General features: G+C 49.9%; 2 long non-coding RNA genes across 2 annotated transcripts in view; one reads left to right on the top strand and one right to left on the bottom strand.

Moving 5' to 3' along the window:
- Positions 1 to 148: 148 nt before the first annotated feature.
- Positions 149 to 5,133, bottom strand: LOC128314910 (uncharacterized). The gene is made up of 3 exons (XR_008297166.1): positions 4,096 to 5,133; positions 3,705 to 3,821; positions 149 to 1,028 (listed from the first exon to the last, which is right to left on the bottom strand). It is a non-coding gene; the product is annotated as an uncharacterized LOC128314910 (long non-coding RNA).
- LOC106969046 (uncharacterized) overlaps positions 2,613 to 23,166 on the top strand; it is a 54,223-nt gene continuing 33,669 nt past the window's right edge. Inside the window, exon 1 of the long non-coding RNA XR_008297165.1 lies at positions 2,613 to 4,756. This is a non-coding gene — a long non-coding RNA (uncharacterized LOC106969046). The remainder of the gene's footprint in view (positions 4,757 to 23,166) is intronic.

The following is a 23,166-nucleotide window of genomic DNA, read 5'->3' as shown; positions in this document are numbered from 1 at the left end:
CCACCCAATTTCTTAAACAGCCACAACGAGAAATTAGATGTCTTCAGGGTTTTGCAACGATCGGAAACCACTGCTCAAAGTTGACCCTACATCTTTCCCGGCTCATCGACGCCCACTTTTCCGCGTGGATATTCTGGTTACTCCTGCTGTATGATAAATTGCTTCAAAACACAGGGGTGTAGAACAGCAACCATTTTATTTTGCTCATGGTTTGGGGGGGGGGCGGTTAGGAATTCCGAAAGGCTCAGCTGGACTCTTCACCTGTGGGATCTCTCATGCGGCTCACGGTATGATGTCACCTGAGGCCTCAGTCATCTGAAGGTCTCCTGGGGCTGGATGGCCGAGATGGCACATGCACAGAGCCGGCAGGTGAGGCTGGCCGCAGGCTGGAAGTTCAGCCGGGTGGTCCGCATGAATGCCTATACAGAGCCCCTCCAGCATGGCGGGCTCAGCCCAGTGGGGTTTCTTCTACGGTGCTAGATTCTTCAGCAGCTAGTGTTCTGAGAGAACTGGAATCTGCATAGCCTTTTGGGAAGGCCGTCAGGGTAGTTTCTCTCACGGTTCAGTAGTTACACGCTCCCATGGTCCCCTGGGATAGCAAGCGAGTTATCAGGTCAGCACAGACTTAAGGGGATGAGAATCAGACTCCACTTCCCGATGGCAGAGTGGCCATGGGCCTGCGGGATGGGACGAGTCGCTGTGGCCATCTTTAGAAAGCGTAACCTTCCACAAAGGATGACAATCGTTTCCCAAACTCGGAGGCTTTGTAGAGAGTAATCCACGAACAACCCATTTCATGGAGTCCAAGACTATTTAGAGCTGAGGAGAGTCTTAAAGATTCTCTAGTTTAATCACTTTATCTTCAGATGAAAAACATTGGGGACCGAAGAGCTGAAGTGGCTCGCCCCGGATCCAGCAGCTGAGCAGAGGGGCAACAGCCCTGGGAATCCCAGTCTCCTATCTACCTGCGCCCCATCCTGCCCTTGGCAAACTCTGGTTGTGGCTGGTATCGTTCCTCGTCCTTCTTCCTAAGGGGAGGAGGGTTTTGCTCAGGGAATCTATCCTGCCCACAAGGCTTATGAGCCTCAAAGGGAGCTCACCCTGTGGTGTTGTGCCGTTCACACCCAAGGTAGCCATTTTGCTACCAGCCCGCAAACGAAGCCACCATCCCGAGAAAGGCAGAGTCTAGAAGCAGAGTCTAGAAAGTCACTGGAAAGGTCAGCCGCAAGCCTGCTGTATTAATCTTTCCATTTTGTGAGTCAACAATCTCCTTATTGTTAAAGCCACTTACAGTTCGGTTCCTGGTTACTTGCAGCTGAACGCATCCGAGGTAAAACCCTTCTGTTGGGGGGGGGGGGGGGATTAGTCCCGACCTTAGAAGGGGCAGGTAAGGAGATGTAGCTCAACACTCTGGGCTTAAGCTTCAGTTATGGCCAGCGTATGTGGCCCTGAACTTGGTTCAGACGGTCTCCAATAACTAGGGTTTTTCTCTCACTCTCTGAACCCAGTCTCTATCTGGAAGTGACTCAGTCCCTCCAGAACCCACTCTTGAGCCTCTGTCATTTTCAGTTCCTGCTCAGGGCTGGAGTCCTCGGGTCTTCCAAAATGTCACCCCAGTGGCTACGGTGCTACAACCCACAGTTGCCCTCCTACCTGTCACCCATCTGCCTGGATTTTGGAGGATCACCACTGTTGGGACCTCTGTGCTGAATGCTGAGTTCTGCCCCCAATGGTACATGACTGACTGGACCCCAGTATCGGATGCTCACCCGGTTTAGGACTGTTGCCCCGTGCAGATTCTAGACACCCAGCCCTACCCTCCTGGACTGGACTTCCTCCCTGCACCTGCAGCAGATAAAGCCTGTCCCTCTCACAATTCCCTTTGTGCCTTCATGAGGCAGTCTCCTCGTAGATCTTCCTGGTAGATGCTTTTGAGGGGGAAATGCTTCTTTGGGGCCCGACAACATCTCGTATTTGCGCCTGCAAATCTTTCACAGTGCACGAGGCTCATGTTTTATCATACTGTCTTTTTCCCTTCTGCTTGGGGAGTCAGGTCACATGGGGGAATTTGGAAAGCAAAACAAGAAAATCCATTTATATCAGGTCTCACTAAGATATGTTTTGTTTGAGGTCTCTGTTTACATCCTTTGTGGCCCCAGATGATCCCCTTGCACTTGAAAGTCTTGCCTGCTTGCTAAAAAGAAGTCTATTTTCAGGGCAGAACTCATTCTGAGACTTGCTTTTATGGTAACCTCGGAGCAAGGTTACAGGGGAGTAGGGGACTTTCAACTCCTTTAAATAATGACCGCTGTTGGTATTAACCAAAGGAACCGCATGGTTACCCACGACTTAACTGGCTTAGGTCAGTTCTAACACTGGAAGTAGGAGATACACATGCATTTATGAGCAGTGGGGAACTTGCTAAGGATTTCTGCCAGGTGGAGGAGGGACCGGGGACACCACCTCACATGTATGTGTCCAGCAAGTCCCTGGAAATCTTCCTCTGGGCTACCGTGGCAGGTCCCCTCCTCTTCCCTGCCCTTTTGCCCACAGCACCCAGCCCCACTCTGCCTTCTTCCTCTTTCACGTTCTGGAAAAACTCCCTCCCTCTGCAGAAAAATTGAGCTGCCAGTTTGAGTACTGAACTGCTCGAGGCAATTTTCACGCCAGCTTCGTAGTCTTTGCAATGACCTTGAGAGTGCTGATCGGTGAAAACAGAGGGTGATGATTCAGTGTTCTTGATAAAGACGAAGGCGTCATGAGTTCTAATCTCTCTGAATTTCCTGGTAGTGGTTCCGGGGTGTCAGCTATGGATGGAAGGCTGGCAGGCTTGGTTTCCAGGCTCTGAGGCCGCCTCCTTTCTGCAGGTGACACAGGTGGCACCACCCCCGTGTCCCCTTCTGCCAGGTCTCTCAGGAGGCTGCAGTCTGGACTCTGAGGCTTGAATCCGTGGAGCCTCTTATGAGCTCTGATTCCAGCTGGGCTCCAGTTCCGGCTGCAAGGTCTTTGCCTCATCCCTTGGGACTTCTCTCTCCCTCATGAAGCTTGTTCATCCCCCAGTCTCAGTGTGAATGGGCCCTGCCTTTCACCCAACACCCTTTCCCATGTCTTTGGGGGTTGGATGCCTGTCCCAGCCTCCAGCCCAGCTGGGACCCTGAGACTTGATGGATGCCAGATATTTCTGATGAAAACTGAAGGGCCCCTGAGCTCGCAAGGGCACCTCCCACCTCCCGTTTTTTTGTTGTTTATTTTATTTTTTTTGAAAGAGAGAGAGACAGAGACAGAGACAGAGAGAGGGAGGGAGGAGATCCCAAGCAGGCTCCCCGCTGTCGTGGGGCATGGAGCCCCACGCAGGGCTCAAACTCACGAACCGTGAGATCATGACCTGAGCCAAAATCAAGAGCCGGACCTTAAGCCAACTGAACCACCCAGGTGCACCCCCGCCTCCCAGTTTGGTCACGTACAACCACGGCGTTCCTTTGGTTAATATGAGCAGCTGCCATTCGTCACAAGAGTAACTCCCGTTCTCGCCCAGCTACATGTTGGGTGACTCCCGCTACATGTCTCTGACCGAGTTCCTCCCCCATACACTGCCTATCGAGTGGGCACCCATCAGTCCCACTGTCTCCTGCGGGCTTGATGACGTCTAAACTCTCCGTTCCTCAGGGCGCTCCACCAACATGGCGCACCCTAGAAGGTCTCACCTGAAGCCAATGTGACAGTACTCTCGCAGCGGGATTGGAGACCCAGCTGGTGAGACTCGGGTTGGCCCCCATCCTCCGGAATCAGCAGCTGGACACGCAGGCGGTGGGTGGTCAACACTCCTAAGTGGGAGGGAGGAAAGACTCAGTAGATTCTAACACCCCGCCCACGTGTCCGTGGGGTTTCTCGGTGCTTCACCAACGAGGACCCATCCCTCCATTCATGACGCCAGCTAACACCACCTCTGGTATCCATCAGAGAGACAGCGGAAGCACTGTGGGAGCCCCTCTGGACTATGGCCTTCTGATTAAACTCTAATTACCACCCCCTGGAGTTACCCTCCTGGGGGCACCTGGCCTCCCTGAGAGTGTAGATGAAGCGCTACAGACTCACATTCAGATCGCTCTTTTGGCGCTGAAGCATTTTAAAGTAAATTGCAGCGAAACCACAGCACCGGGGCATCCCGCCTCTGTCCTAATAGTAACAAACAGCGTTTCCGGTTTACAAAATGCCATCGCACAGCTTTCAACCCCTTGCAAAGTAAGTGCCCTGAATTATCTCCAGCCCCGCCACCAAGGAGTCTCCTGCCAGCGAGGGCCCCGCACAGCCCCACGGCATCCGCTTCCGCTTCCGGGTCGCTTTGCAACAGGCATGCGTCGCGCGAGGTGCCTACATACGACGGCGCTCTGGAGGCTTCCTCCCCACGCCAGCTTTCCTGGCGGCCATGTGACCGCCTGAGCATGTGATCTGCCCAGGCCAATCATAGTGGCCTCGTCCTTTGGGCCAAAGCGGCTGGCCAGGAAAGTGCACGTGGCCTGGCAAAGCCAAGCAGGAGGCCTCCTGGTTCTCTCAGCCCAGAGCTGGGAGGGGACGCTGGGATTCTGGCGCACTTCTCCTTGCTCCGGTGACCTTGGCCTTGCGGGGACAGCTCCATCGCGAGCATGAATCCAACGGTCGGGGCGAATCAGAGGCCTGGGTCACGACAGCCTGAACGTGTCCTCCCCACCAAATTCACATGTTGAAGTCCTGATCCCCAAGGGGACGGTATTAGGAGGTAAGGAGGTTTGGATGACGTCCTGAGGGTGGGGCCCCCCAGGATGGGATGAGTGCCCTTCGGGGGCCTGCCCTTCTCTGCGCCCACGAGCGCTCAGGCAGAGCAGAGCCCATGGGAGGGTGGGCGAGGAGGCGGCCGCCTGCAAGCCCGGAGGCGGACCCTCCTCGAGAGTGAGTGTGCAGGTGCCTTGGCCTTGGGCTTGCCCACCTGTAGGGCACAAATGCCCGCTGTCCAGACCGCCCCGTCTGTGGGGTTTTGTGCATGGAGAGAGGAAGTCCTCACGACCGTTGAATCTCTAAATCCAGTCCTCCCTGGGTCCAGCTGTACCTCTGTGCGCGTGCGGTTTGGCTGTGCAGCCCACAGATTCCCTTTTTCGCTCACGCTGGTTTGAGCTGAAGTTTCTAATGAATTTTTCCTCCATCAGCAGCCAGTAACTGCTTGACAGCTGCTTTCACTCCTCCCGGGAGCCCCGTGCTGCTGGCCTTCCGGCGCTTGTTGCTACGGACCAGTCCCCCACCCTGTCCTCCTGAGGCGGCTCCGCATGTCCCCATCCTAACCTGAGGGCCACCTGGGCCCAAACAGAGACCCCAGCACTGCAGCGCGGTTGGCTCGAGGCCGGCACGTCCGGTAGACGTCCGTTCTTGGGGTTAGTAAGGGGTGCTCGCCTCTGGGCTTGCCCGCGGCTAATTCACGCACACTGTAGATCCGGGAAGTCCCGATTAGGGATTTTGCTTTCGTGTTTTCAAAAGTTATGCGGCCAGGCAAAGTATCACACTGTCATCCTCTTCAGGCACCATTTCTGCCTCCTGGGAACGATGTCCTCCTCCAGGACCTGAGGCTCATCCTGTCCCCTCAGCGCCGGCCTACTCTCCTTTCCTATGTGTCCCCAGGCCCCAGCGTGTGCACCGTGGCTCAGTCAACTGTGATCTCCAAGGGAGGCCTCATACTGTGGACGCTCGGCGAGGCCCATGTGTCCGGTGCTCCGTGCCCATGTGAACACCCCGGCCTCACGTCACGGGTGACTCACCCCGAGCTGTGGGCTTGGCGGGCAGGGCCCTCTCGATCTCTGGCTGCACTTTCCACGTGGAGGAAGCCAGATAGCATCACGTGTTGGTGGTTTGTTTCCATCTCTCTGATCGAGAGCCTAAAAGCAAGAGATTCTGCTGTATTTTCCCTTTTATCGATCAGGGCCAGGGGTCCCAGGACAGCGGGTGAAGGGTGTAGACTTTAGTTTGCTCATCTGTAGACTGGAGCCATTAGTCAAACATTGCTTTGCACCTCACCTCCAACGGGACTGAGTACCCTGGACGTGCAGAGGAGAGACTCCTGAGAGCCTCAGGGCCCTTGAGAGAAGGGGGTTTCCTGAGAGGACGGTGATGTCTCGCGTGACAGGCACTTTGGGGCCCACGTGGGCTCTTGACTTCTCTCGTGGCCTCACGGCTGCGATCTTTCCATATGTCGCCCTCCCTCTCCTCTCACTCCCGGGAAGCAAATCATCTGTGGTCCCTCCAGCCCCGCGTTCCAGAGGGAGCTGGTCTGACCGGCAGAACCTGGAGACGTCCCCTACTCTTCATTATCTCTCGGGGGACACAATCCTGGGTTTTTCGCCCGACACCTCCCTGCCTAGACTAGGGCCAACATGTCCCAGCCTTCCTTGCACCTGCGGGTGGCCACGTGACCGCGTTCGGGCCAGTGATTCATACAAGTGCAAGTTCTCCGTGTGGCTTCCAGGCTGTGCTTCTAAAAGGAAGAGGCGCGTCATCCGGGTCCTTTGCCCTTTCCCACCTGGCAGAAGGTGGGAACGCTGTGAGCCCCCCAGCACAGTGCAGGTGGGGACGGGGCCACAGCGGGCAGAGCGACAAGATAGAAAGAGCCTGGGCCCCTGACACCTTTGTGGACTAGAGCCACGACGCCAGCTTAGACCTGCATTTATTTCAGCCGTGTCGTTGGGATTTGGTTTCAGCAGCTGAGCCACGGTTACATTTAGAAAAGCGGTATCGCCTTCAAGCCGGAGTTCCCAGATGGCCAGCGGGATGGGACACCATCAGGTTGGACATCCCAAAACGCCGGCCCAGTGGCGCTGGCAGCTGGGGACGTCAGCAACAGGAGTTGGTGGCATCGTTAATAAGAGGCCACGCGTGTGCCTCTTTCTGTCCTGTGACTCCACGTCGGATCCCCTGGTGAGAGGCTCTGATTGGCATAGCACATGCTCTCACCTTGGTTTGGTCGGTTCCCCTTGCATCAGGTCGCGTCATGAGCCACTAAGCAGTTTATGGTGGGGTGTCCACTCCCGGTCCCCTCGGTGGGCACCCCTGTCTAAGCATCACCCCAGAACTGCTTTCCCTAGGTGGGTGGGTGGGGCTATAGGCCACGTAATTTCAGTTAGAGGGGACATTGGGCGTGAAGAAAAATACCCAAAGCATCAAGGAATTGTCAGCGGCCACATCTGGTGATTCTGGCAGGCTTAAGCACCGGGCAGGTTCTCTTCAGAGCAAGAGAAGGGACCCAGGAACGGGTGAGGCCAGGTGCCAGGGGCATGAGCCAGGGGTGAAGCTGGGGCTGGAGCATGCACTGCAGTGAGCAGCGAGAGAGGATGAAATATTGTAGCTAAAACATCGCAGCGAGGAAATCTGTTCCCGGCACCTGAGGAGGCTGTCAGGGCCCCGGGAGGAGGCCCACTTTTTGGGGAACAAGATAGATCTCATGCCTCAGAAGCATGACTATAGTCAGATTCCAGACCATAGACCAGATTCCAGATTCCAGCACTGTATAAGAATCCAATCGACTCTGCCCGATTCTTCCTCCTTCTTTCCCTGCCGTCAGAACTTTTTAAAATTTATTCTTGCCATGGCTCACCAGCCACCCAGACGATGCACAGTGGAGCCCGACCTCTTCCTCCTCAGAATAACCGCTGGAAAAAAGAGGCTATCAAGGTCATGCTTCTCTGCATTGGGGTTTCACAATGGTGATGAGTAGCTGGAGAGATGGAACCGACATTCTAAATGCCCACCAGCCACCCATTGTCTCTTTTCTTAGGAAAAGAAACCCAATTTTAGCCTCTCTGCAGCTCGGGGGTGGCCAAGCAGCAACGGCCTGCAAGAAAAATATTTTGGAGAAGCTGGCTTGGCTGGAAGAACCACTCTTTTTCTCTCTCCTGCTTCTCCCCGTTGCTGGCTTGGAGCACAGATCCTTCATCGCCAGCAGCCATCTTGGATCACAAGGCGATCTTATGGATAGAAGCCACCCCTGAAGAGGGAGGAACAGAGAGGTCAGAGTCAGACTCTCTGATGCCGCTATGGGTCCCACATAGCTGGGGAATCAACCTCCAGGTTTTTGGTACCTAAGGGAGGAATGAACTTCTGCCCTGTGGAAGCCCTCACTACTCAGTGTGCTTTGTGGACCAGCAGCGTGGGCATCCTTCAGGAGCTTGCTAGGAACACCGAACCTCAGGGCCCGCCCCGGACCTTTCGAATTAGAATCTGCCTCTTAACGATGTCCACAGATGTCATGTTGTGCACACGGTGGTTTGGGAAGCACTGGTTGAAGCCACTATTATTATTGTTTATCCTGTTGTTTGTAGCTGAATCTCGTCCTTGCGGATAGAGAAGATGATTCTGGTGCAGGGTCACCAAGAAAATGAGGCTTCTGGGAAGCTCACCAGTGTGTTCTCCCACATCTCCCTTCCCTGCTTCCGGGAAGAGCATGCATGACTTTCTATAAAACCCCCATTTCCCCACATCGTACCATGAGGGGTTTGAGGAGCCCTGACCAGCATTGTCCTGGGGCTCAAATTCTTGAAAAGCAAGGTTCTCATCAGCTGCAATTACCTGCACCCCAACCTCCTCTGTCTCCAGACCCAAGGGTTTCAGAGGACAGATGATGGCATTAGCTCAGAGGAGGTAGGTGAAGGGGCCCACAGTCATTCTGAAACCTTAAGGCATCGCAAAATAGATCATCTTTCCCGGAAGCCTCGGCCTACTGTTTCTAAACACAGGCGTTTCTAGGCTGTGTTTCTGGGGCTGCTGTCACACTCAGCCCCTCTGTGACTCAGGCTTGATTGCCGAGGAGGACCACACCCTCTGGTACGGAGCTCTGAAGGGTCCCTCCCTGCTCATCCATATCTGCCCAGATGGATGGGTGGGGGGGGGGGGGGGTGGAAAGGGAGCTCCTGAGGATGACGTTCCGGAAAATGGTTCTTGACACGCTCCCAACTGGATGCAGCCGTTCAAATGAGTCACTTGAAAACATCCAACTGGAGTGGGGGCAGCTGGAAGTAATGGTTAAAAGCACGAGTCTCTGATTCAAGGAGATCTGGTTTGAAGCCCCGGTTGCGCCCTTTACTACTGTCTGACCTTGGACAGGTCTCTGATTTCCCTAAGCCTTCTCTCCAGTCCTGCCAACCCGGGCCTGGGTGTCCTCATCTGTATACGGAGTGATAACCAGTAAAACACAACAGCGTCTTCTTTGGAGGGGCTTCTGTGGGTTCAGGTGCTTGACCGTGTGCGTCATTAAATCCTCAGTCCTTGACATGGGCAGGTGTGCGAGCTCACCTTGTTCACCTGTGCCTGTCAAATGGTAATGCCCCCATGCACCACCCAGAGATTTTGGTAGAAGGCAGCTTGATTTGGCGGTCTGGTGTGGGGCCTAAGCTTCCCAGTGGTGCTGGCAACCCCACCACGTAAGGCACATATGGCGGGATTGGGGACTCTCTACTGGCAACTTGTGGATACTCTTTAGTCTTGGCTCCTCAGATGTTCAAAGACACTATGATTCCAAAAAGCAAAGGGCGATCACTTGTTACATGACCCTGTCACAAGATTTCTGTTCTGGGGTGCATAACCTACTAAAGGTAGAACTTCATCTGGGATAAAGTGTCTGCATCCTGGCCAGACAGGTAGAGGCGACAGCGGGATTTGGTTCCCTCCGGGTTTCTTGTGGTGCGTGATTTCCTCATGTTTCAGAGACCTCTCAGTTTGATGTGGCAATTTTGCTGTGGTTATGCCTTTCAACACACTTCCTGCTCTTCTCGCAAAACAAAGGCTGCTTTACCCCTCGCTTGGAGGCCAAAGCCCAGATGATTACAGGTTTCCTCAAGAGCTTGAGCAGGGCCTGGGTTGCGGGGGGGGGGGGGGGGGGGGGGCACATCCGTGGTCCTCAGTGTGTGAAGCCTTTGGCTTTTTTCTATTTGAACAGCAGAGTTGAGATTCGCACGGACTTTACTTTCTATTGGAGTGAAGGATCGCAATACTGCTAGAGGAGCCTGAGCTTAGCAGCACCTCACAGCTGCAGATTTCAAGTGGAAATCTCGCTCAGCCCCTCAACGACGACGGAAAGTAGAACCCAGTCCTTTCTGTAGTCGAGGTTGTCTGGGTCACATAATTTCAGTGGCTATCCTCAGAGTTGCTAGGAATTCAGAGACTCATAAGCTATGGGAGCCGAGCAGGACCTGAGGACTTCTAAAGCCAACTTCTCTACGTTTCGGAGGTGGAAACCGAAGTCCATAGGGGTTAAGCGACTTCCACGAGATCACACAGCTGGCCTGGCCTTCGTGGTCATTTAGAATCACCCCGCAAATATTTCAGGTGGATTTCTTCCCTTAGTCAACTCCATTTCCTCCATTTTTTTTTAATAAAAAAAAAAAATAATGTGTTAACCATTTCTTTATGAGTTTTTCCATTATGGAAATAACAACAACTATGTTACAACCTAATTGGAAAACAGAAGTAAATAAATCACCCGCACAATCTCTTTTTGACCCGACGCCTATCTATTACTTTCAAATCCTTTGGTATTTTTCTTATTTTGCTTTTTAATTATTAACATATAGGTGCCTGGAAATAAAAATGCCAACAGCCTAGAAAGCCATAAATAGTAAGCCTTTCCCACTCCTTTGCTCGCTTTCCTCCTGATTGGTACCTTCTTTCGATTGTTTCTGTTTTTCTCAGGTATTGACCTTGACTGATACTGCTAGATAACATACTCCGTCTAGGTCTTTGTTTAGCAGTTTTAGGCACTATCTACAGACTTTCAGCTGTGACAGGTGAGTGACTTATTCACTTATCACTCCCTTCTCCCACCTCCAAATCATCGGAGGGGGGTGTATTTTCATATCTTCTGATGGTTAACCTTATGATTTTATATATCCCTCCGTCTCTGTTTGCTGACACGCTAACTGTAGGTAGTACTTCTCGGTTCCCCACCATGTAAGACAGGAAACTAATACCCCTTCCTTCCTTCCACTTCTCTCTTTTCTGCTGCCCACCTTCTCTCAACTATACCACTTCTTTCCCCTTGTCAAATTTATAGCACGGGCATTCTCTCTGGTGAATTTATCTTCCGTGCGTTGTCACTAATTGAATTCTGATCATGCAAAGCCAGGGAACAAACCGTATATAAGGTACAAAGATGCTGTAACTATTATTCTCTAAGAATTGGGTGTTAGGTTGAGATCTATACAATGGATTGGTCAAGGTCCAATTGGATGACCGATGTCAAGGTCAAGTGGGTCTTCTTTTCCTAGACTCCATCAGCTACACAAAATCATTTTTTATTTGGTTGCTTTTGTATTTGGGCCACGATATATGTGTACATATTTTATTATAATATATATATAATATACTATGTATAAGTGTGTTTATATATTATAAATGAAAAATATATACTATGTATATTTCCACAACTTACTGTTTTCTGATTTTTGGTTGATTGACAACAGAAACATATTCCTTCTTCATAATATCACAAATACCTTCCACTTCTTTAATTATATCATTTATTCTGTGCTCCAAAATATGTCGACTTTTGGCTAAGCCAACTGCACATCTGAACTGAAGTGTGAGTTTCTTTTCATTGTATTTCTAGGCTGGTTTAATTTCCTTTTTTTTTTTTTTTTTTTTTTTTTTTTTAGTTCTCTTGTCTTCCTCTTTCTCAGGTAGCACATCATCAATTTTATTTCCACAAAGAACTTATGGGAGTTCATTCTCTGAATTCTTGCATGTCTAATAAGCCTTTACTTCTCCTCCACTCTGGATGGATAGTTTGGCAAGATATCAAATTCTAGGTACAAAATTATTTCTTTGGACTTTGAAGGCAATTCCTGCACTGTCTTCCAACATTGAGTGGTGCTGATGAGAATAATGCCAACCTTGGTCTTTCTCTTTCATTGGTTGTCCGGATCTTCTTTAGTATCAGTGCTCTGAAATTCCATGAGGTTGTTTCCGTGGATCACGGTCTGTTCGCTGTGCTGAGTCCCTGGGGTCTTTTGAGCTACAATACAACTTTGCCTTCTTTCCACTCTGGGAGATTTTCTTCAATTATTTCCTTAATAATTTCCACCTCTCCATTTTTACTTTTCTCCTTCTCTGAAGTCCCTATTGCATAAATTTTGGCTCACCTCATTGGACACTTCTTGTCTCTTTTTCTCAAATTATCCGCCTTTTGTCATTTTACAGTCTAATCTGCACGGTCTTCTGGACTTTTTGGTGTCATCTTTCTTTCTTTGAGTTTTTTTAAATTGTATGTCGTATATTTATTATAATAATTAATAAACTATTGTATCTAATTAAAATTATTTAAATTTATTTAAAAGGCTTAAAACAAATTATAATACGTTATTTAACAAAACATAAAAATTATTTATTATAATTTAAAAGTACATTTCAAAAGGGATTTAAAACAGGCTTTTTGTTTCCAAGGGCTCCTTTTAAATAAACTGTTTTGGGGGCATCTGGGTGGCTCAGTTGGTTGAGCGTCTGACTTCGGCTCGGGTCATGATCTCACAGTTTGTGGGTTCGAGCCCCGCATCGAGTTCTGTGCTGACAGTTCAGAGCCTGGAGCCTGCTTCAGATTCTGTGTTTCCCTGTCTCTGCCCCTCCCCTGCTTGCTGTCTCTCTCTCTCTCCCTCTCTCTCTCAAAAATAAATAAGCATTAAAAAAAATTTTTTTTTTTAAATACATAGACTTTTTGTGTTGTGGGTGCATCATCTTGACTCTGCATGAGGATAATTAGAATTTGGGGTTTGTTTTTACTTAGTTCTTCTTCCTCTAGGTTTATTTATTCTGTTTACTCATCTTGGTCTTTTATTTTCCTGTGTGAATGGTGATTTGGGGCAGCCCATTACTATTTATGTATACCAGGCTGGGTGGTGTAATTTGGGTAACTGGGGAGCGTTTCCTCTTCTCTGAGTGAAAAGGTTGATTGTAAGTTCTCCAGCTGTGGAAGGGGTATTCACCTTCAGGCTTCAGAGTAAGCTGGAGAATGGGAAGAAGCTTGCAGCCTCCAGCCCTCCCCACCCTTCTCCAGGATCCATTCCCACCACGCCTCCTCCCAGCCCCCACCATGCTGTAAGCCCTAGCCCTTCAGGCCAGCTTTTGTTTATTTTTAAAAAATTGTTTTTCCAGCCTCACCTTTGGCACAATCGCTACATGCTGGTCAGAATTTGTAGGTTTCATTTTGTAAATATATAATGTCGATATTATATTAGTTGATACTGATTAATTCATCCTTGCTCCTGGTGGTGGTTTTGAAACATGCTTGTAATTCGTTGACACTCCTCACAGTAAGGAGTAGAGTCTGTGACCTCTCCTCTTGAACCTGGACAAGCTCTTATGGCCGCTTCAGTGAATAGAATGTGGCAGAAATGGTGCTGTGCGACTTTGAAGCCAGATCAGAAAAGGTCATGCAGCTTCTACCAGTGTTTCTTTGGGACACTGACTCCAGGGCTCCAGCTGCCACATAAGAGGTCTAGCTATGCTGAAGCCTATTTGGGGACATACCACACAGAGAGACCAACAGATAGGTAGATATTCAGGCAGGAAGGTAGGTAGGTGGGTAGATAGTTAGACCCAGAAATGGATAGATAGATCCATGGGTGGCTGGATAGATCCATCCGTGGCTTGATGAATAGATTGAATACCTGGCTATTTCAGTCTTCCTAGGCTCCCGACATCTGAGTGAAGAACCCTTCAGGATGACCTTGGTCCAGCCTCTGTCTTTCTGCAACCACATGACAGACAAAGCAAGACCCACCTTGCTTAGCCCAGTCAACTCCAGTTTGGTTTTGCTTAAAGCACCATTTGGGGTGGTTTGTTACACATGAGCCATAGCTAATCAGAACACGCCTTATTAACATATTTAATCATAGTTTATATTTATAGAAAAATACCACAATGGTGTCCTGTAATCTGGGATCCCCTTGTCTATGCTTCTGGTTTGAGCTCCCTGTCCATTTTCCAGGAAAAACTATTCCTTTGGTACAGTAACTCCCAGAGTAGGGATTGTTTCTGACCCAGAAACCAATGGGTCTCACCAATGGCAATTGTTATTTCCATTATTAAGAGACCATCCTAAACAAATTAAGGCCTTCAAATGCTTTCCCTTCACACCCTCTCCCACCCCATACCTGCTCCCTTACTCCCCTGCTTGAGAAAGAATCATGAGGTTTCAGAACCTGAAAGAAATCCAAGGGATCATCGGAGCCAACCTACTTATTTTACAGATGAAGAAACTGAGGCTATGACCGCCCCCCCCCCCCGCCTTCCTCCCATTGCACGCTTGATAAGTAGGTGACACGGAACTAGAACTCAGGTCTCCAGGCGACCACTTCAACCAGCATCAACCATTGATGCTACTCCTGCCCTGGACTGGGTCATCTTTCCAACCCAGAGCAAAGGCTTGACTCTCTAGGCTGCCCTACCGTGTCCTGTCATAATCAAGAGAAAGCTGGTGTGTGTCCTGCCCATACACCGGTTTTTCACCACTCTAGGTCAAATCGAGACCCCATTCCGGCTAGTACACGTGTGTGAGCAGCTATCACACACAAAGAGAACCAAACAGAATAAAGCCCAAATAAAAAGGGCTTCTTTTCACTAAGAGTCAGAAACGAGATTGTCTGGGCTTCCCGATGTTAATTATACGAGGGGTGGGAATTGAAACTGATCTGAAATTCTCCCTCTCCTACAAACCTACCAAACCCCAAAGTTTTTCAATTTCGTTTTATGAACACGCAGAAGTACTCTTGCAGCTCTCAAGCCAATGAAGGAGCACACACACCACGATGTGTGCTGCTTTGCAAGGAGCTGTCAAAAGCAAAGCTGGAAAACCCTTGTCCTCATCAAGCGGCTTTCCCCAGAAATGGTGTGGATGGAAGTGGGGGGGTGGGCCGAGCAGGAGGCTGCGGACTGGAAGCTGAGTGCACAGATTCTGAAAAGGATTACTGAAATCCCTGGTTGCGAGGCAGCAGATGGGGAAGGGCAGGTTCTAGAGCAGAAACCCTTCCTTCCAGCATAGCAAGGATAAAAATAAACTCCCAGCAAATGCGCAGAATCAGCCATCGCCTACACTCTTCTTCCCTCACTGATAACACTAACATGTTATCATGTGTTATTTTCCATCACCCAAATCATGCGTGACGTACGATTTCGTAACCTTTTTTTTCACTGACTATCCCATCATAAAAATCGTCCCATGTCATCAGAACTTATCCGTAAACATCATTTTTCGAGAACTATGTACTATTGGCTGACTATACCATGATTTACTTATGTCCTTCTTGCTGGATGTTTTCCCCAGTTTTTCAATATTATAAATAACTCAGCAATAAACCACTTTGTCTTCTACCTGTGGTTTTCCAGAGATATACCTCTCTCTTAGCCTTCCCTTGTAGATTTTGATAGAGAAGACTCTCATGTTGTTACGAAAGTAGAGGTTAATAAGCTGGTAAAATGCACATTTTTTTAAATTGTAATTTGTATTGTGGAGGAGATTGTAAGCAACGCTTGTTTTCTTCTTTGAACTTGCTGTGAGGAATATCCCTATTTTACAGATCAGGAAGCTGAGGCTCGAAGAACTTAAATGATTTGCTCGAGGTCACTGAGCCACGATTTCAATTCAGGCAATTACACCCCAGAGCCCACACTTTTTTTTTTAAATGTGTATTTATTTTGAGGGAGAGTGAGAGAGAGAGAGAGAGAGTGCATGCACACCCAAATGGAGGAGGGTCAAAGGAAGAGAGAGAGAGAGAGAGAATCCCGAGCACGCTCCATGTTCAGCAAGGAGCCTGACCTGGGACTCAGTCCCGCTACTGTGAGATTGTGACCTGAGCAGAAATGAAGTCGGATTCTTTTTTTTTTTTTTTTTTTTTTCTCAACGTTTTTATTTATTTTGGGGACAGAGAGAGACAGAGCATGAACGGGGGAGGGGCAGAGAGAGAGGGAGACACAGAATCGGAAAGAGGCTCCAGGCTCTGAGCCATCAGCCCAGAGCCCGACGCGGGGCTCGAACTCACGGACCGCGAGAACGTGACCTGGCTGAAGTCAGACGCTTAACCGACTGCGCCACCCATGCGCCCCTATGAAGTCGGACTCTTAACCAGCTCAGCCACCCAGGTGCCCCCAGAGCGCTTTTACTTGCTTTGCTCAAATAAACTGTGGTCCATAAGCGACAAGATGATACTGTAGAAGAATGCGTGGTAAGATTAAGAGGCCAAAAACAGCTTACAAAGCAACACCTTCAGTCTGGTTCTTATTTTTTTTTTTCGTTGTAGGATACATAAAATTCACAGGACGAAGAATGGGAAAATATCCATCCAGATGGGGGGGGATTATTTGTGATTTTAATTTTCTTTGTGCTTTTCCAGATGTTCTACAATGACCATCTCTTGAAGTCAGAAAACTTAAGGGTATCAGAGTCTTTTATTCATTCGGTGGATAGGAGGGTGCTGTGGGTGAAGGCAAACGCGGGCTCTGGGCTGGGGGGGATGGGGAGATGGGGGGAAAGCAGGAAGACTGCAGGGAGGAGGGGCTGTTTGAATCAGGCCTTGCCATGGTCTGAAATTAACACGGAAGAAAACGAGGACATCATGATGGTTTTCTGCTGCTTCTGAACACATCCCCTTTCTTCTGGAGTCCTAGCACCATATTCTCCCCCTTGGAATCTTTGCGTGTCTGTGTGGCCAAATCTGCATTATTTCTCTTGGGGAAGGGGCTTCCAGGATGCAATAGAGTGATTTCCACAATTACCTGGCAGGGGAGCGGGGGGGGGGGGGGGAGCTACCCTGGTCCTTGAGAGAGAATGTTTCCTCCTGCTCAGGTCACAGTGGTCTCCGTGACACCCGTGGTTCGAGGTAGTGGGTTGGGCTACGGGGGACAACACCTGTGGTTTGCAGAAGCCGCTCTAGAAACGTCTGCCATTTTCTGTTCCTGGAAATGACTGCACTCCACGCAGAGGTGGGATGGCTTAAATGTCAGAAAGCACCCCCCGCCCCCGGGACTCAGCCCACAGAAAGAGACTCCCCCCACCAGGGGCCCATGGACTGGTCCTTCTGAGGCTGGCCCTGCGAGGAGAGTCGGTTTCACACCTGGCCAAGCACGTCCGGTGCACAAAGTTCCCACGAGAGCATCTCAGTGACTCCGGACCCCACAGAGGACTTTAGGCATCGTTTGCAGAGATAACACCGACTGTATCTGGCAAGTCCCTCGAACAAAACGTCACCTCTAACCAAGCCAGAGGCATGTGTCTCTCCGGCAGGAAAGCAGTTCCCACCTCCCAGGTCCTGGAAAAATTCCCCTCGTGTCAGCTGTAGGCCATCACATGCTTCCCAGTCATGTCCTCCTGGAAATGTGTAAGGAAGCCGGCTTTGGAATGTCCCAGAACTTGGGGAAGGAGGCCCAGGCCCCACCCATGTCTTAGCGCCCTACCCTCCCCCATGTAAGGTAAATTTAAAGCTGAACTTGTCTAGTGGCCGGAAAGGGGAAGAGAGGCTTCTCTTTTGTAGAGCATTCCCAGGAGAAACCCAGTGCTTGTGAATTCGTCCTCTGTCCCTTTGACACGTTGGAATTCGTGTATACAACACGCGTAGGAATAGGTAGGAATCCAAGTGTGAATTATTTGTACACTTCTCGCCAGCTTTAAAGCCCGGGCGTGTTCTGTAACAGCTTAACGGTCCTCATTATCTCTTTGAAATGCAAACATCAACGTCTGCGGGTCCCACCGTGCCTGTCACCACGCTCCAGGCTGTGACAGCCGGCTTGTCCTAGAGGCAAAGGCAAACTCACCGGCACAACCAGCTCCCGGAGCCGGTGGGCGAACTCGGGTAACCGCGTGGAGAACGCAGACGGCGCGGCCAGGCCCTCCTGTGGGACGACGGGCTACCCTTAGTCTTGGGCACGTGTTCACAATGGATTGTGGCTGTTCGGTGGCACAAAAAATGGCACACTGTCTTTCCGGCTGTGTCATCTCCACGGAGCCTCCCGTGTGGGCGCGCTGCAATCGGCTTCCACGCTTGTTCAATAATAAAACTGTTTTCTTCCTCTTCTCACCGTTGTGGAGCAAACTGGGACGGAAGGATGTTCCTTGCCCCCAACACCCACGGCCACCAGCTTCTTCACTGGGTGTGGAGGCCGTCCTTGGCCTGGTACTCACAGTGCCCATCTGAGGACGGTTGTCCGGCACGCCAGTCTCCCCGCCTGCCTTCTCTGCCCACTCCCCTGCCCCCCACTGGGTCAGCCTTGGGTCCCCGCTTCCCGGCCCTCAGTGACCAGACCATGTGGCCCGTGCCTAGACAGGGCTGGGAGCGGCTCTCTGTGTACGGGTGAGGGACCAGGCCTTCTTTTGTTTTGCGGGCCTTCCCCACGGGGCTTCGAGGTCCCTCGGGTCTGGGCCGGCTGTCCTGGAGCCCCGGTGCTGCGGGGGATCCATGCAAACAGGGCCCTGATGTATACAAACGAGGAACCATCCTGCCCGCCCCCTTCCCCCACCCAAGGAGAGCTGGGCTTGCAGGTAGCGAGGGGGGGGAGATATGTGTCACACCCCACTTTGGCGGGAAGGGGCCGTGCACGGCTGGGTAAAAGAGACCACATCCCTCTCAGCTGTCACCTTTGTTGAGCTGTCAGAGTCACAGGTGACTCATGACCCCAAGGGCCCTTTACGTAGGTCTCAGAGCCCAGACCTGGCTCGCTCCAGGATGCCGGCTGCTGCTGTGGGTAATTACAAAGGGAGGATGGAGGAAACAGGCATCTGGAAGATTCTGTGCCCCCTCCTCTTAGTCTGTTTTGTTTTTTTTTTTTCCCTTTCTCTTTTTTCTCCTGTGGGGATAGGAACCAGGTCTGCTTTTCTTAGCTGGAAGCTTGGCTTCTAGTCGTTTGGACACACCCAGCAGCTCCTTGCTGCCCGCAGAGGTGGGTTGGCATCCTTGAGAAGCCCCCTCCCCCTCTCCTTGCGCCGTTGACGGGCACACGCCGCGAGGATGAGTCATTGCGTGGTCTGACCCCAAAATGTTCATACTTGGCCTCAGAGTGGCCACAGGGGGCTGGCGCTGGGGGCAAATCCCGAGTCATACCAAAGGGTGAGGGCAGACTTCTGAACGCTGGTTCTGGAAAAAATATTGTGGCTCCCTCTGTTCCTGGACTCCGCTCCTTTCTCTTCTCTCTCTCCCGGGGACACAAAAGATCAACCCCCTCAATTATCCTGCTTCTCTAAGAAGAGAACCTCCTCCCAGGATTCCGGTGATTGGTTCAATACTCGTTCTGAAATGAGAAGAATTAAGGTAAAGACACACAATTTCAAATAGGCAATACCTTATTCGGCATAGTAGGTGTGCCCTAGAATGATAATTTCCATGGAAGGAATTCTTTTTCAAATGTGCAAAGTGGACTTCACTATTCAACTCAGTCTTATAATACGCTGTTTGAGGAGAAAGCGTCCAGGCATAATGAGAATGTGTATCCAATCATCTCCTCAATTTGAAGTTCAGATTTTTTACATAGATGATTTCTTCAATGCCTTAAAAAAAATGTGGTCTGGTACAGCATCCTGAAATCTTTGTTTTAACTTTAAGATGATAAAAGGAATACATAGTCAAGATATCATTTTTTATTCAAGGGTTTTAAATTTATTTTATTTTTTTAATTTTTTAAATGTATGTTTATTTTCGAAAGAGAGACAGACAGAGAGCAAGCAAGGGGTGGGGCAGAGAGAGGGAGACACAGAATCCGAAGCAGGCTCCAGGCTCTGAGGCATCAGCACAGAGCCGGATGTGGGGCTCGAACTCACGAACCGTGAGATCATGACCTGAGCTGAAGTTGGCCACTGAAATGACTGAGCCACCCAGGTGCCCCAATTTTATTTTATTTTTAAGTTTATTTTATTTATTTTGAGAGAGAGAGAGAGAGAGAGCAGGGCAGGGGCAGAGAGAGGATCCCAAGCAGGCTCTGAGCTGCCTACTAAGGGCTCGGTCCTATGAACCATGAGATCACCACCTGAGCCAAAATAGAGTCAGACGCTTAACTGACAGAGCCACACAGGCGCCCCAGGAGTTTTAAATGTTAATGTTTTCGACTGTATCAACCTTTCCCTTTATGGTGTGTGTATTTTATTTTCTCCTTAAATGCATAAACGGCTGCAATATCTTTGCCGTAGGTGTTCATGCCTCTGCAACGTGTCTTTGTAGCACCTCGTCCTGTTAGGAGGTGCTGTTCTATCTCTATCCTTCTGGAGTCTCTGTACTTGCTTCGGCCAAGGGAAGACGGCAGAAGTGATGCTGTGGCTATTCTGAGCTCAGAGGACTTCGGGAGCTCTGCCTGCTGCCGTGTAAATGAACCCACGCTAGCCTACTGGATGATGAAGGATGTGGCCCCGTCACCCCAGTGGCCCCAGCCCACAGCCGGCTCAGCTAACCTGGCAGCTGGCCATGGTTGCCTGAGCGAGCCCAGCAAAGACCGTAAGAACTGCCCAGCTCAGCCTAGCCTAAACTGCTGACCTGTAGAATCACCAACAATGAAAAATTAGCCGTTACTTTGAGAGAATCCCAGCCCTAAATGTTGGGCTGGTTTGTTAGGCAGCAATATGTAAATAGTACAGGTCTTATTAGAGAGCCCTCGCTATCTTGAAGTCCTAAAGCATCTATCTTTCTGTGTTCTCAAGGTTTCTCTATTTTGTTTTCCATATTTATGTGCCATAATCGATCTGCAATTAAGTGTTTCTTGTGGGAGGTAGAGACCTAAGGCATTTCTGCTCATTCAATTTTTTTTCTGTATTTTTTCATATTTGAAATATTTCATAATGAATGCTGTAGTCATTTTTATTTGTTTATTTTTTAAAATAATTTTTTTTCAACGTTTATTTATTTTTGGGACAGAGAGAGACAGAGCATGAACGGGGGAGGGGCAGAGAGAGAGGGAGACACAGAATCGGAAACAGGCTCCAGGCTCTGAGCCATCAGCCCAGAGCCCGACGCGGGGCTCGAACTCACGGGCCGCGAGATCGTGACCTGGCTGAAGTCGGATGCTTAACCGACTGCGCCACCCAGGCGCCCCTAAAATAATTTTTAATGTTTATTTTTTGAGGGAGAGGGAGAGAGAGAGAGAGAGCGAGAGCAGGGGAGGGGCAGAGAGGGAGACACAGAATCCGAAGCAGGCTCCAGGCTCTGAGCTGTCAGCAGAGCCTGATGTGGGGCTTGAACCCTCAAACCATGAGATCATGACCTGAGCCAAAGTCAGATGATTAACCGACTGAGCCACCCAGGCGCCCGTTGTAAATCTTTTTTAGCAACTATATATTTCCTTTCACACTTGATCTTAGCCAAAAGGCCGAGAAGCAATACATATTTTCTTTTTAAAAATGACTGTAGGGGTGCCTGGGTGGCTCAGGTCATGATCTCCTGTCCTATGAGTTCAAGCCCCGCATCGGGCTTTGTGCCGACAGCTCAGAGCCTGGAACCTGCTTCGGATTCTGTGTCTCCCTCTGTCTCTGCCCCTCCCCCGCTCGTGCTCTGTCTCTCTCTCTCTCTCTCTCTCTCTCTCAAAAATACATAAACATTAAACAAAATTTTAAAAAAGACTTTAAAAAGATTTACAACAAAAATAAAAACAAGATTTCACAACTCAGCTGTAGCCACTTACGACATTGTGAAGGGGGAGGGGTACAGTTTGTATCAAACAGTTTTCCATTTTTCTCACTTAGCATCGCATTTATTTCCCTGTAGCCAAATTATCCAAGATAATCTCGAAGGATCGCATGTAGTTTGTCACAGGGCTATACCATATTTACTTCACCAGGCACGCGCGTGAGGCATGGGCCACCTCCCATTTTTCAATACGAATGCTAGTACAACACTGGATATTCTTGCTTTTTTTTTAAGAGGTTTTTTTTTTTTAAGTTTATTTATTTTGAGAGAGAGAGAGAGAGAGAGCACACATGTGCATGTGTGCGAGTCAGGGAGGAGCAGAGAGAGAGAGAGAGAGAGAGAGTGCGTGCATACGCACAAGTGGGGGAGAGGCAGAGAGCGAGGGAGAGAGACTGCATCCCAAGCAGACTCCTCACTGTCAATGCAGAGCCCATGACGGGACTTGATCCCACGGTCTGAGACCATGACCTGAGCCGAAATCAAGAGCCAGACGCTCAACCGAGCGAGCCCCCCCCACCCCCACCCGGGGCGCCCTCCGTGCTGAATATTCTTGTACAAATATTTCTGACCTGCTCTTCAGGATCATGTCTAGAAATGAAGTTCTGGGGACAAAAGGGATGAGAAAGACAAATATCATATGACTTCACTCATTTGAAGACTTTAAGAGACCAAACAGATGAACATAAGGGAAAGGGAAGCAAAAATAATATAAAAACAGGGAGGGGGACAAAACAGAAGAGACTCATAAAAATGGAGAACAAACTGAGAGTTACTGGAGGGGTTGTGGGAGGGGGGATGGCTAAATGGGGAAGGGGCACTAAGGAATCTACTCCCAAAATCATTGTTGCACTAGATGCTAACTAATCTGGATGTAAATTTAAAAAAAAAAAAAAATTTAAATGAAAAAAGAAAACAATTTTCAGATCCAAAGTGCAGTTCGAGAAAGACACTGTCTACAGAGAGAGCGCGGGTCCCCACCCCCTCCACCAGCTCTGCAGGAGGAGAGCCATCCAACCCCACGCTTCATCCGAATGTTCTCGCTGAAGTAAATGAAGAATCCAATCTCGGATGATTCACCGAGTCAGAACAAGGTCGCATGCTGGTGAGAACAGAAAACTGGGAAGAAGCACCTAATCTATTAACTCAGTACCTTCAGTTCCTCCTCTTAAATTTATTCGACAAAAAATGTCATCGCACCAGTACCCAGAGGCCTCTCCTGCCTTGGGCCACACCCTGCTCCCCGAAGCCTGAACCAGGAGCCAGGGACACAGGATGGGTTCCGACTGGGCCGTTGCTCAGAGCCAAAGAGGAGCACGCGGGGGCTTCTGCCTCTCTGCTCGGGCAGAGGCCAGAGGGCCCAGGCGGTCACTCATTCAAACATCTCTGTGTCTGGTCTTAGCCATCGCTGCACCAGAGCCTGGGCACCCAAGAGTGACCAGCCTAGAGAGAAAATTCCCGGTCGTAGAGATAAGCTCTCTAAGGCCCAGCTGCAGAAACCAAGAAAGCAGGG

The sequence above is a fragment of the Acinonyx jubatus genome, chromosome A2 (assembly GCF_027475565.1).
Source record: "Acinonyx jubatus isolate Ajub_Pintada_27869175 chromosome A2, VMU_Ajub_asm_v1.0, whole genome shotgun sequence".
NCBI classification, from domain to species: domain Eukaryota; kingdom Metazoa; phylum Chordata; class Mammalia; order Carnivora; family Felidae; genus Acinonyx; species Acinonyx jubatus.
Note: the sequence above shows the minus strand (reverse complement) of the source record. Positions and strands in the feature narration are given on the sequence as shown.